Source organism: Syngnathus typhle, linkage group LG21 (assembly GCF_033458585.1).
Source record: "Syngnathus typhle isolate RoL2023-S1 ecotype Sweden linkage group LG21, RoL_Styp_1.0, whole genome shotgun sequence".
NCBI classification, from domain to species: domain Eukaryota; kingdom Metazoa; phylum Chordata; class Actinopteri; order Syngnathiformes; family Syngnathidae; genus Syngnathus; species Syngnathus typhle.
Genome location: NC_083758.1, coordinates 1836837 through 1849726, shown reverse-complemented (window position 1 = coordinate 1849726; position 12890 = coordinate 1836837). Strand labels below are relative to the sequence as shown.

Sequence of the window (12890 nt, the reverse complement as noted above, 5' to 3'; positions counted from 1 at the left end):
GAAAAAGAAGCAAGCCATGATGGTCATGTTTCTGAATCTATTTTTTACTTAATTTAAAATGTTTTGGTTTTGAATGACTAAAGGTGTACTATGTTAACAGTTCTACGAATGCTGTCTCATCCACTGAATACGTGTGCTCACACTTTTGTACCAAATTAGCCTCTGACTGTAGATGGTGTGCGCGGTGAAAACGTCGGCCCCGGCGACGTATACAACTCATACTTACCTGGCAGGGGAGATACCATGATCAAGAAGGTGGTTCACCCAGGGTGAGGCTCAGCCATTGCACTCCGGTTGTGCTGACCCCTGCGAATTCCCCAAATGTGGGAATCTCGACTGCACAATTTCTGGTAGTGGGGGACTGCGTTCGCGCTCTCCCCTGATTCTCCTGTACAATACAAAATCCCTCACACGAAGCCAAATTTCATGGTCGCCACATACTGAGCGATGGTGCATCAAGCTGTGCTCTGCAACTGTGCACCTACTTGCCGAACTTCATTCAACAAATTAGTAATTGCAAAATAAAATGTAATTACTACGTTCCCGACCCGTTATTGATACGAACGTATATGATATAACTTTCATATAACCTGCTTTCTGGAATAGCCCCACGGATAATTTCCCGTTCTCCATTTACCTACACTATAAAGAAAAACTAATGGCCAAAAGGTACGTGGACCCAGACATACAACTGATTTTTGCACCCCCTACTCTACTGGTCAAATCAAGAGTAGTTTACATCACAGTCCGTTAGCTTCATTCTCACAGGATAAAGCAGAGGGTCAATGACGTCATTGATTCAAGTTCATGGCGGCTGGCAGCAAGGATATACGAAAAAATATGATCAAAATGTCTTTCTTTAAATCAGAAATTGTGCCAGAAATTTTTAGTACAATCCTTGTTCTCAAATTTTTAAGAGAATGTCATTTTCTAAACTTGCTCAGAAAAAGAAATATATATCTTTCTGCGGTACTGTTGGAGATTTTCTATAAATACAAATTCATATGGTTCTCAGGTGAAAAGAGGCAATGCATGATGGGTATGTTTTTACTTCATTTCTTATGCTGCCACCACCACTAGATGGCAACTCTAAGAAAAAGGAGGTGAACAAAGGCGTGGAGGCAGTAGAAAGAGAAGCAAAGCATCAGTTTATGGGTATTTACGAGGGTATTTTTATATTAATACTTTAATAGCTAAATGGCTCCTATTATTGTTCCTTACATATAGTATAATTTGTGGAAAATATATTAATTTATTGCTCAATGCATAATCAATAGTTTTATATTTGAATGGGTGGATGTCACCAAAAGCTGTCCCTAAAGCTTAACCAATTTGGTCTGTAAACTTTAGCAGAATTAATAACTACAAGGCAGGACTATTAACTATTTCCCATTGACAAGTATAGGTGGCTCCGCTTTCGCAGAGCATCAAAAAATTGAGATGAACTCTCATTGTTCCTCCCCACGGAAATCTTTAGTAAAAGGCGATCGGTGAAATTGCAGCAACCATTCCTTCTAATACAAACAATAGACGTTCATAGATTTACTACATTTAGAAGGACTCAACCTAAATAGACAGTTTAAACGAGTATTTTGTGTTCATCAATGTGTTTTTTCCTTGAAACATTGTTGGCGCACAGGATTATGGATACCTGATATTTCAAACAGCGTCACCTATCGATTGGGCAACTATTTTGAGTGTGAGTTTTGAACGTATAAACAGTTGTATGTCTTGGTCCGTGTACTTTTGGTATGAGAGAAATGGAAATGATCCGATTTCCGTGTGTTATTTTCAAATGTGTAATTTCAGATTTTTATTCAACACAAATCGGGAAACAAAAGACGATCGTAATTTCCTCAAATGAGTGTTAAGAAATGCTGGCGTGGATTGGAATGCGATTCACCTCCACTGCGATGGTGGCGTTCGAGGGTTAATGTAAATTGCCACAGCAGGAAACAGAAAGTAGTTTGGCGAAGTGGGCCGCGTGTTTTTTTCCTGCGTGTTTTTTTTCCCGTCAAAATGTTCGTCAAACAGCTATCTTGCCTTCGGTCCCGAAATGTATCCAAAGATCCGATTGTTTTTGGCGAATGACCAATTCGTTTTGTTGGTCATTAAAAGCTATTCCCATCAGGAGCTCAGTTCATCGTTATTCTTTTGGGTCAACGTGAACCACGTGACACTAAACCTCCACGAACACACGAAAATCTGCAACCGATGCACAGGTTGAAAACAGCCCGGTGACGCATTATCATTCCAAACTCTTAATAGTTGAGGTTTGTTACGGTGGTCGGTACGTGGCATTAGTACAGTGCTTCTCAAATAGTGGGGCGCGCCCCCCTTGGGGGGCGCGGTGCTATTCCTGGGGGGGCGCGTGTGACCCTGGGGAACAGGCTTTTTTTTTGGCAGTACTAGAATAAAGTGTAATTGCGCGTTTACTACAGCAGGGGGCAGTGGCGCTCTCATTGTTACTTCTGTCACGTTTGCGACAGTGCAACATTTTACGACTTACAAGACAAGTTAGGATAGTCACGGTGGGGAGGGGGGGCGCGAATAGTTTTCTTCTTGCTAGGGGGGGGCGTAACAGAAAATAATTGAGAAGCACTGCATTAGTATGACTCAATATATTTAAACCGTAACTTGAATTGGTAGTCTCTTTATTTAAGTAGTTTTCTCAGACCAACTTTAGGTTATCGCTTCTCGGCCTTTTGGCTAAGATCAAGTGTAGTATCTGTTCTTATCAGTTTAATATCTGATACGTCCCCTATCCGGGGACCATATATTAAATTGAATTTTGGAACTGGGAGATGGAATTAGGGGCTTGCTCCGTCCACTCCACGCATCGACCTGGTATTGCAGTACTTCCAGGAACGGTGCACCCCCCTCTGCTGGTCAAATAAAGGATAGTTAAGTCAGGAAGCCATTAGAATCGGTTCGCTTCATTCTCACAGGATAAAGCAGAAAGTCAATAACGTCTTGAAAGTGTTTGATTCAATCAAGTTCATGACCTTTATCTAAATGTGAATAGCAGAAGAATTCTATCCTTTACAACAAAATAGAAAACATATCGGCCCTACGATTGGCTGGCCACCAGTTTATGATGTCCAGTGGGGATGGGCGATACCAATGATTTTGGAATCGATCCGATACCAAGTATTTCCTACCCAAAATACCCGATATTCGATCCGATATCGATACCGGAAGTGTAATTTCCCGCCCAAAAACGATTTAAATGCAGTGTCATTCTTGCTCTTGGAGAGTCATCTATTGAATTTTGTAGAAAAAAGTATTACGTCACGTGAATTATTAACCTTTTTAGACATTAGTGCATTAGTGGAATATGCATATTAATAGTATAACTTTAATAAAAAGGAGCTATTCTTTACTTTTCTCTCTCTCTCTCTCTCTCTCTCTCTCTCTCTCTCTCTCTCTCTCTGTTGTTGGGAAAAAGTTTTGTCTTTTAGTATAATCTAAAAAGAGACATGGTACCAACAGAGATGCAGGGCTTAATCGTCATGAGCAGCAAAACTATCAATTTGTAAAGCCACTGGATACTTACATTTAATATTGTAATACTTTAGTGTTGTTTATAGGAAGTGGAGTTACAAATAAAACGTATGGCGTTCGACCACCTATTGAAAAGGGGAAAACTTTATTTATAAATGACTGACTAAAGCGTAGTAATTATTGCTTCAAATAGCACATCAACCACAAATGCTTACAATTTTTGGTTAGCACCTGATACCTGGATATGTCTTGCCTTTCTGAAACGCTGCTTCTAAGGTACTTTGATACCTTAGCCTCGGTGTGGCTGCAGGGTTTTCCGTCGCTGCCTTAGTGTCTGCGGCACGTTTCAACTGCAGCTCTTCATGAACCGTGGGGTGAATTTTGCTTAAATGTTTTGTCAGGTTTGTGGTGTTGCCACAATATTTAATTGTTTTGTGACATATTTCACATTTTGCCTCGTTGTTATTAAGTAAAATATAATATCCCCAAACCAGACTTCTCTTGCGTTCGGACTGGGCCGCCGCCGTGGCCATGCTTGTTTGTGTTTGTTTGGATTGGAACGGGAGGCGGAGGAGGAGGGCTTGGCTTGTGAGAAAAGGGGGCGGGAGCAAAGCAGAGCAGGACACGCCGGTGCAGCAGGCGGAAGGAAAAGTAGTGCTAGCATGAGTGCAAGTCGTCAAATTGGAGCAGAAAAAAATGAGGAAAAATATAATTAAATAATTGTAAGTATCGATATTTTAGCTAGGGAGATCGATACTCAAAAATGAGCAGCCTGGATCGATATATCGATACTTTTGTATCGATCCGCCCATCCCTATGTGATAGGCTCCAGCACGCCTACTAACTAGGGGTGTAACGATACATCGATACACATCGATTAATCGATATAATGCTCTGCGATTTATTGGCATCGATTCTAAAGGTAAACATCGATTTATATCGCCGTGTTTGACCTCGGACATTAGACGCGACTTTATTTTGAAATCCAGTTCATTGTTGCTTGCTTCCTCTTTTCGGGAGCAGTGCGCCCGGCGTTGTTGTGTTGTGAGCAGATCACGCACGTGAAAGGGGAGGGGACAACTAGTACGCGGCTCCTGGGCTGCTGCTATGGCTAGTGTCCAAAAAGACGAGGAAATTTGCTCCCCTTTAGGCTTCAAGTCATTCGTTTGGAAGCACTTTGGATTCCAAAGAAAAGATGGCTCAACGGCCAAGACACGTGCAGTTTGTAAATCCTGCCATGCGGTGATCAAATATTCAGGGAGCACAAATCTCGCCACACATTTAAAAAAAAAACACGACATCAAAGTTCAGTGTTAAAGTAAGGAATTTGTATACTACAATACTCTTGTAATTTCCTAAATAAAGAGTTTGCAGTACCTTGTTGATTTTGCGTATGAATTGTTATAAATCAGGATAGTGTTCTATATTTTTTATTAAAAAAAAAAAATCGATCGTAGAGCACTATATCGCGATATATCGTGAATGAATCGCAGCAGGCTTTAAGATATCGACAAATATCGTATCGTAGTTCTTTATATCGATATTATATCGTATCGTAACAGGCGGTGTCACACTAGCAACCATTTCCTTTTAATAAAAATAGATCTTCATATATTTGCTAAATTTAGGAGGCCTTAACACTCAACTAAGATGTATAGTTCGAACAAGTATTTGGTGTTTGGCAATTCTATGGAAACGTTTACACTCTAAACGTGTCGTTGTGAGTCCATGCTTGCTCTGCTGCGTTCGGTTCCAACTCCCTGACCTGTTTGTTTGCATTGTGCACGTTCTCCACTCTGGTTTCCTTCCATTTCCCCCAAACATGCATGATAGGCCCATTGAGCGCTCCAAATTGCTCGTAGGTGCGAGTGCGGACGGTTTTTCGTCTCTGTGTGCCCTGCGAGTGATTATTATTTGTTAAAGCGTATATGCCGTTACACCGCTAGATGGCAGCAGCGTTGACTTCCGCACCTGACCACAAAAAGAAACGGGAATCACGTGATGCGCAGGAAAAGAAGCATTAGTATGAGTCGATATATTTAAACCGTAACTTGAATTGGTAGTCTTGTAGTGGGTTGACATAATTCACCCGGAACCTAAGTTCACGTTGCCGAGTTCCGGTGGGATGTTTTACACGTGTGGGAGTTTCCTGTTTGAGGAGTGTGTGTTAGGATCTCGAAGGGAAAAGAGTCGGCCCGTGGTTGAGAGAAGCTAATTATAAATGTCATTAAAACAACTGCCGTTGGCACCGTCATTTATCACTCCGCCTCCGACTCCAGTCCTTGCACACCACACTGGTGACCCTGACATCAGTCCCGCTGAGGATTCCGGGACTGAACAGAATACCGAGCGAGACGGCATGGCGCATTCCGCCGTCCTTAGGCTGCCTGAGTTTTGGGAGACTTCTGCAGCAACGTGGTTCGCACAGGCGGAGGCTCAGTTCGCCCTCCGGGGAATTACGGATGACGCCACATGCTACTACCACGTTGTCTCGGCACTCGGAAGCTCCACCGCAGCCAGAGCCGTAAGTTTCATCACTTCCCCTCCGGCCCAGGATAAATATGCAGGGCTCAAGGCTTATCTCCTCAGGATTTTTGAACTGTCGCGATCCGAACGAGCCCGGCGCCTGCTTGCTATTCAAGGCATGGGGGACAGCAAACCCTCTGAACACATGGAGATGATGTTAAACCTGCTGGGTGGGGAAGAGCCGAATTTTCTTTTCATTGAACTGTTTCTGCGACATATGCCGCCGCACGTCCAAACGGCCCTCGCAAATACGACCATTACGGAGCCGCGTGCTCTTTCGGAGGAAGCGGACCGTTTCTACTTGGCCACCCAGCGTTTCGCCCCTGGTGTGCTGGCCCCAACACGCAGCTACACGTCCCCGAGCGCTGGCGTTTCCCCTGGCAGAGGACGCGCTGCAACTGACAGCCGCACCAGCACAGGTTTGTGCTACTTCCATGCACGTTTTGGCGCCAAGGCTAAAAGGTGCCGCTCCCCTTGCAACTTCGACACGACGGGAAACGCCAAAGCCTGCGCTCAGTAGTGGCCGTGACCGCAGGCAAAAAGAACCGGCTGCTGTTCGTTGAGGACTCCCTCTCTGGTCGCAGATTCCTCTGTGACACCGGCGCCCAGAGAAGCGTCCTGACGGCTACAGTGGACGACGCTGCTGGAGGGTTGCACGGCCCGCCCTTAACATCCGCCAACGACACTCCCATCAGGACGTATGGCACAAGGACTGTGGACATATGTTTCGGGGGTCAGCGTTTCACATGGGACTTTGTCACTGCCGACATCTCCTTCCCCCTGCTTGGCGCAGATTTTTTGTGCGCCCACGGACTGCTCGTGGATGTTAAGAACGGCCGCCTGGTGGACGCGTTAACCTTCTCCTCCTTCGCATGTGTCCGCGATGAGGGGAATTATGTGGGTCTCTCCAGTTCGCTCTCCGAGGGCGACATGTACCAGAAACTCCTCGGAGAGTTCCCCAGCCTTACACGGCCCACTTTTGCCGCCACCACAGCTAAACATGGGGTCGAGCACCACATCGAGACCAAAGGCCCCCCCATCTACGCTAGGGCCCGACGGCTCAACCCGGAGAGACTGACAATTGCTCGGGCCGAGTTCGCCAGCATGGAACGCCTTGGCATTGTTCGCCGCTCTGACAGCCCGTGGGCCTCCCCACTCCACATGGTGCCTAAGCCGGACGGTGGTTGGCGCCCGTGTGGCGACTACCGCCGCCTCAATGATGCCACCACGCCCGACCGCTACCCGGTCCCCCATGTTCAGGACTTTTCGATACATCTAGCAGGGAAGCACCTGTTCTCCAAAGTGGACCTGGTGCGGGGTTATCACCAAGTCCCGGTGCACCTTGCTGACATCCCTAAAACGGCGGTGGTGACTCCTTTCGGGCTTTTCGAGTTTCTTAGGATGCCCTTCGGCCTGAAAAACGCGGCCCAGTCCTTCCAGCGGTTGATGGACTCTGCGCTTAGGGACATGCCTTTCATCTTCGTCTACTTGGACGATGTCCTCGTCGCCAGCTCCTCGGAGGAGGAGCATGCGGCACACCTGCGGGCCCTTTTCACAAGGCTCGACCAGCATGGCCTGATCATTAACCCGGCGAAGTGCGTCTTCGGGGTGCCGTCGATCCAGTTTCTTGGGCATCTCATCGGCAGTAATGGGGCCACCCCCTTGCCGACAAAGGTGGAAGCAGTCTCCGCTTTTCCCCGCCCACGTTCGGCCCGGGGGCTACGGGAGTTCCTTGGGATGGTTACGTTCTACCACCGATTCATACGCCGGGCGGCCCACATCATGCACCCACTGTATGGGGCCCTTAAGGGTAAGACCCCCAACCAGGACATCGACTGGACCCCCGAGAGGATCAAAGCTTTCGAGGATACTAAGGCTGCGCTGTGCCAGGCCACCTTGTTGGTCCACCCGTCGCCTGGAGCCCCGGTCGCCCTCACAACCGACGCATCTGACTACGCAGTTGGTGCTGTATTTGAGCAGTGGGTTGGTGGCGCCTGGCAACCGCTCGCCTTTTTCAGCCGCCAGCTGGTCCCTAGGGAGCGCAAATACAGCACATTCGACAGGGAGCTACTCGGCGTCTGGTTGGCGATCCGCCATTTCCGCTCCATCCTGGAAGGCCGTGAGTTTACGGTTTTCGTCGACCACAAGCCCCTCACGTTCTCTATGTCCAAGGTGGCTGAGCCGTGGTCCGCCCGCCAGCAGCGTCAGCTGTCATTTATCTCTGAGTACACCACAGATATCCGACACATCGCCGGCAAGTCCAACGTGGTCGCCGATTGCCTCTCTAGAGCGGTCGTCCACACGGTTCAGCTGGGGCTCGACTACTCAAGTATGAGTGCTGACCAAGCCTCAGATCCTGGGATCCAGTCGCTCAAAGACTCTGACACTGGGCTGCGTCTGGAGGTGGTCGCGGTTGGCGACTCAGGAATCAGGCTGTGGTGCGGCCTCTCCACCGGCCAGCCTAGACCACTTGTCCCTGCCGGCTGGCAGCGGGCTGTCTTTGAGGCGATACACGGCCTGTCCCATCCTGGCAGAAAAGCGTCCGTGAGGCTGGTGGCTCAGAAGTTCGTCTGGAAAGGGCTGAAGAGGGACGTGCGGGCCTGGGTCGACTCGTGTGTGGCTTGTCAGCGTGCGAAGGTGCACCGCCATACCAAGGCCCCGTTGGAGCCGTTCACTGTCCCCGAGAGGAGGTTCGACCACGTCAACATCGACCTTGTGGGCCCGCTCCCCCCTTCCCATGGTTTCACCTACCTCCTCACCATGGTGGACAGGACGACCCGTTGGCCTGAGGCCGTCCCCCTCTCCTCAACCTCGGCTGCTGACGTGGCCCGGGCGTTTATTGGCACATGGGTCGCGCGCTTTGGAACACCTTCAGACCTCTCCTCGGACCGGGGTGCACAGTTTACTTCCGAGATCTGGAATGTGGTTGCTGGAGGCCTGGGTGTCAAGCTGCACCGCACCACCGCTTATCACCCCCAGGCTAACGGGCTGTGCGAGCGGTTCCACCGCTCCATGAAGGCTGCTCTACGCGCCAGTCTGGTGGATGGCAACTGGGTGGACAGACTTCCCTGGGTCATGCTGGGCCTCAGGACGGCCCCCAAGGAGGACTTGCAGTCCTCGTCCGCTGAGCTCGTCTACGGCCAGGTACTACGAGTTCCAGGGGACTTCATTCCAGACGCCACAACGCCTTGGTCGGCGGCAGGGCAGCGGTCCTCCCTGCTGGAAGTTGCCGGGACGTTCGCACCTGTCCCCACGTCACGGCACTGCACCCCTGTTTCCCGGGTGCCCACCAACCTACGCTCGGCGGGTTTTGTGTTCATCCGCCACGACGCCCACCGCGGGCCGTTGCGTCCGCCTTACGACAGGCCTTTTAAGGTCTTGCAGCACGGGAGTAAGAGCATGGTCGTGGACATCGGCGGTAGGCCTGAGACTATCTCGGTTGATAGGATTAAGCCTGCCCACGTGGATGTTTCCCGGACGTTGGAATTGGCGCAGGCCCCACGCCGCGGACGCCCCCCAGCGCCTCGCCCCTCCGACCTGACCGAGCTCCCGCCTTTCCGACCGACAACGCGACCGTCCAGCCCAGCGGTCTTTCCGGCGGCGCCCCCTACCCTTGACCCCCTGCCAGCCCCTGCCACCTACACCCGCTGTGGTCGGGCTGTCGTTCCTTTCCGGCGCGGGGATTTTGACTATGGGTGAATTCTGGGGGGGCTTGTGTAGTGGGTTGACATAATTCACCCGGAACCTAAGTTCACGTTGCCGAGTTCCGGTGGGATGTTTTACACGTGTGGGAGTTTCCTGTTTGAGGAGTGTGTGTTAGGATCTCGAAGGGAAAAGAGTCGGCCCGTGGTTGAGAGAAGCTAATTATAAATGTCATTAAAACAACTGCCGTTGGCACCGTCATTTATCACTCCGCCTCCGACTCCAGTCCTTGCACACCACAGTCTCTTTATTTAAGTGGTTTCCTCAGACCAGTTTCAGTACATCGCTTCTCGGCCTTTTGGCTAAGACCAGGTGTAGTATCTGTTCTTATCAGATTAATATCTGATACGTTCCCTATCCGGGGACCATGTATATATTGGATTTTCGCAACAGGGAGATGGTATAGGGGCTTGCTCCGTCCACTCTATGCATCGACCTGGTATTGCAGTACCTCCAGGAGCGGTGCGCCCCCCTCTACTGGGCAAATAAAAAGTAGTTTACATCACAATCCGTTAGCTTCATTCTCACAGGATGAAGCAGAAAGTCAACGACGTCTTGATCGGATTTGATTCAAGTTCATGTTGTGTGCTCACTGTTAGAGTGGTGCTCACTCTAACTTATTTTGCAAGAACCACTCGGAGACAAGTTAGTCGTTTTGGGCACCTGCAGGCGGAGAGTCCATTCGTCACTGTGCGTACAGCAATGATCGAATGACGTCTGACTCTCGCTTCCCACAAGACCATCTTTATTAAGAGAAAAAGGGTGGGGGTGACCATAGACTGAATAGACAAGTAAAAAAGGCCCTTGACCTCTAGATTAGCAGGGCAGGGGATGTTTTACGACATTGTGTAGGATGGAACAAGCTAGGTTATTTATTACTGGTTACACACCAACATAAGCATAAAACTAATCTACCAAGGTTATTCATTACTGGTTACATACATTCCAACATAATCATATGATCAAGATAGTTTTGGAAAACCCTGACATCTCCCTCCTGTTTTATCATACGATTATGTGAACCAGATCAATAAAACATAAGTAAGAAAATATAAAGAAGAATAGTAAAGACAATAATAAAAAAAACAATAAAAAAACTGAGATGACAGCGAATGGGCTGGGGAGCGTGTAGGGTGAAACATGACAAAAACAACAAACAATGATAGCAACAACTCCCAGTGAAGATGAGGACTTTCCTCAATACTCCAGATTAAACTTATTGTGTGATCTAAAAACCTGCTGGCCGATGTTAATACGCAGGAAAAGTCTCACACGGTCCCTCTGCCTTAGGCGACCATAATGCTATCAATAAGAAAATATAAATAAAGCCATGATCCGTTCCGAATGAAGTAGGACCCGTCCAATGGTACAGCCATGTTGGCAGGAGAGCCCATACACCTTGAAATGGCTCTCCCATCCTGGCACACAGCGGTGATGTCCAAAGCTCCCATCCAGTTCCCTCCTGGAGAACAGTTGTCGTGAATGCATCCGTGGGTCTTGTTTTCTTGGATGAAACACGTGTAGTCCATTCCAGGTAGCGTCCTGGTTTAGGCCACTTGTGGCATCTGTCGTCCTCCAACAGTCACATTGGGATTAATCCAAAATAGTTTGATCCCAGATTCATTCCTGCGAGTCCAGGGCGGTAGGGGTAGCGTCACTGACTGACAGTACGGTGTTGATATCAATCTCCTCCCATGGATGCCATACATTTCGCTTCAGTGACATTCATTGCTCTGGCCTCCAAGTGAACTTGTGTGGAGCAAGGGGAGTTTTTGGAAACACAGATAACATCCCTCCTGTGTGTGCGCTCTCACAGCGACCTTCACATACCAGTACCAAGCGTTGGTTTCGTATGGGTTTCTGGGGTCTCATGACCAGTCCTCAAAGTTCTCATCGTGTGACCATCGTTTCCCACGGTCAACATTATCACTTGGTCTGTTCAGATGTGTCCATAGACCATAGCATGCTCCAACCACAACGCAGCAGAGGATCCACCCGGCATGTGGAGCCCCGTTGCTACTAAGATGACAGGAACACCGAGACATCCCCCCGCCTAGCGGAGTTGGGATCGTTGTTTGCAGACTTCGCCACCGTCCCAAAATGAGGGGTCCAGCACTCCTTGTAGCTTGCATTGGCTAAGGTGAATCCAGCCGGGTCGTTCAGCAATCTTCACTGCGGAGGGGGGTAGTCAGCAAGACTTGGAATGGTCCCTCCCACCATGGCTGGCCCAGTTCTTTCTTTTGATGACCTTGATGTAGACCCAGTCTCCTGGATTGATGGGGTTGTCGACCTGTGAGGAGGAAAGATCAGGCGGCAGTAAATTTGCATTTGACACATCCTCCAGCCTGAGGGCCCTGATCATGCTACCTATGTTCTTCATCTGCTTTTTGCAACTCCTGTAGTCAATTGTAATGCCCTTTTTAACGAGGCAGATAGGAGTGTTTGAAAGAAGAGTTTGAGCACTTCCTAATGATTCCTCCTAACCAAAGACCGTTTATGACAGGGGCTTTCCCATTTATTGCCTCCTGTCTTAAAGGAGATTCCCTTATCCATGCCGTCTTCTTCCTAACACTTTCGCACACACACAGGGTGTGCACATAAACGCACACACACCGAGCGCGCACCCAAGGCTCAGACAAACGACAACAGCCTGACACAACTTTACAGAGATTACGCACGAACACAGAACACAGAACACAGACAAAGGGATTCCATACATCTCACATGTAGCTCCTTTTGATAGAACCTCCTATTGGTAACTGTATAGCGGACTGTTCCGCATATAATCCCTTACTCAACTCCCTTGCTTCTACTTTTCCATGTCGGTGCAGTCGTAAGTGATCCCTACTGCAGTCATTGTCTTGTTGACTGTCGCCTTGTGCGACTCCTATGCATGATTGTGTGAAAGTCAAAAATTTAACGTATCCAACATTCTGACCACCCAAACTCCACCGTGGTGCAACGAATTTACTATTTTATTGAGTAGGTACATTGAGCAACCTAGCTTCCTCTTGACTGAATTCACTTTAGTCCAAATGTCCTATTCTAAAATGTATCTAACTCAATTGCTCAATTATTGCTGTTTTGGGGGTGGCGGCTGCACTGACTACAACTTGAAGGCCCTGCAGCGCATAGTGAACACTGCTGGTAAGATTGCT

The 12890-nt window shown here is 48.6% G+C and overlaps 3 non-coding genes across 3 annotated transcripts; all 3 read left to right on the top strand.

Moving 5' to 3' along the window:
* Nucleotides 1-218: 218 nt before the first annotated feature.
* LOC133145955 (U1 spliceosomal RNA) lies at nucleotides 219-382 on the top strand. Its single transcript, XR_009711197.1, has one exon. It is a non-coding gene; the product is annotated as a U1 spliceosomal RNA (small nuclear RNA).
* A 2307-nt stretch (nucleotides 383-2689) lies between these two features.
* LOC133145777 (U2 spliceosomal RNA) lies at nucleotides 2690-2881 on the top strand. Its single transcript, XR_009711026.1, has one exon. It is a non-coding gene; the product is annotated as a U2 spliceosomal RNA (small nuclear RNA).
* Nucleotides 2882-10014: 7133 nt separating this feature from the next.
* On the top strand, nucleotides 10015-10205 carry LOC133145879 (U2 spliceosomal RNA). The gene has a single exon (XR_009711127.1). It is a non-coding gene; the product is annotated as a U2 spliceosomal RNA (small nuclear RNA).
* The last annotated feature ends 2685 nt before the right edge of the window (nucleotides 10206-12890 follow it).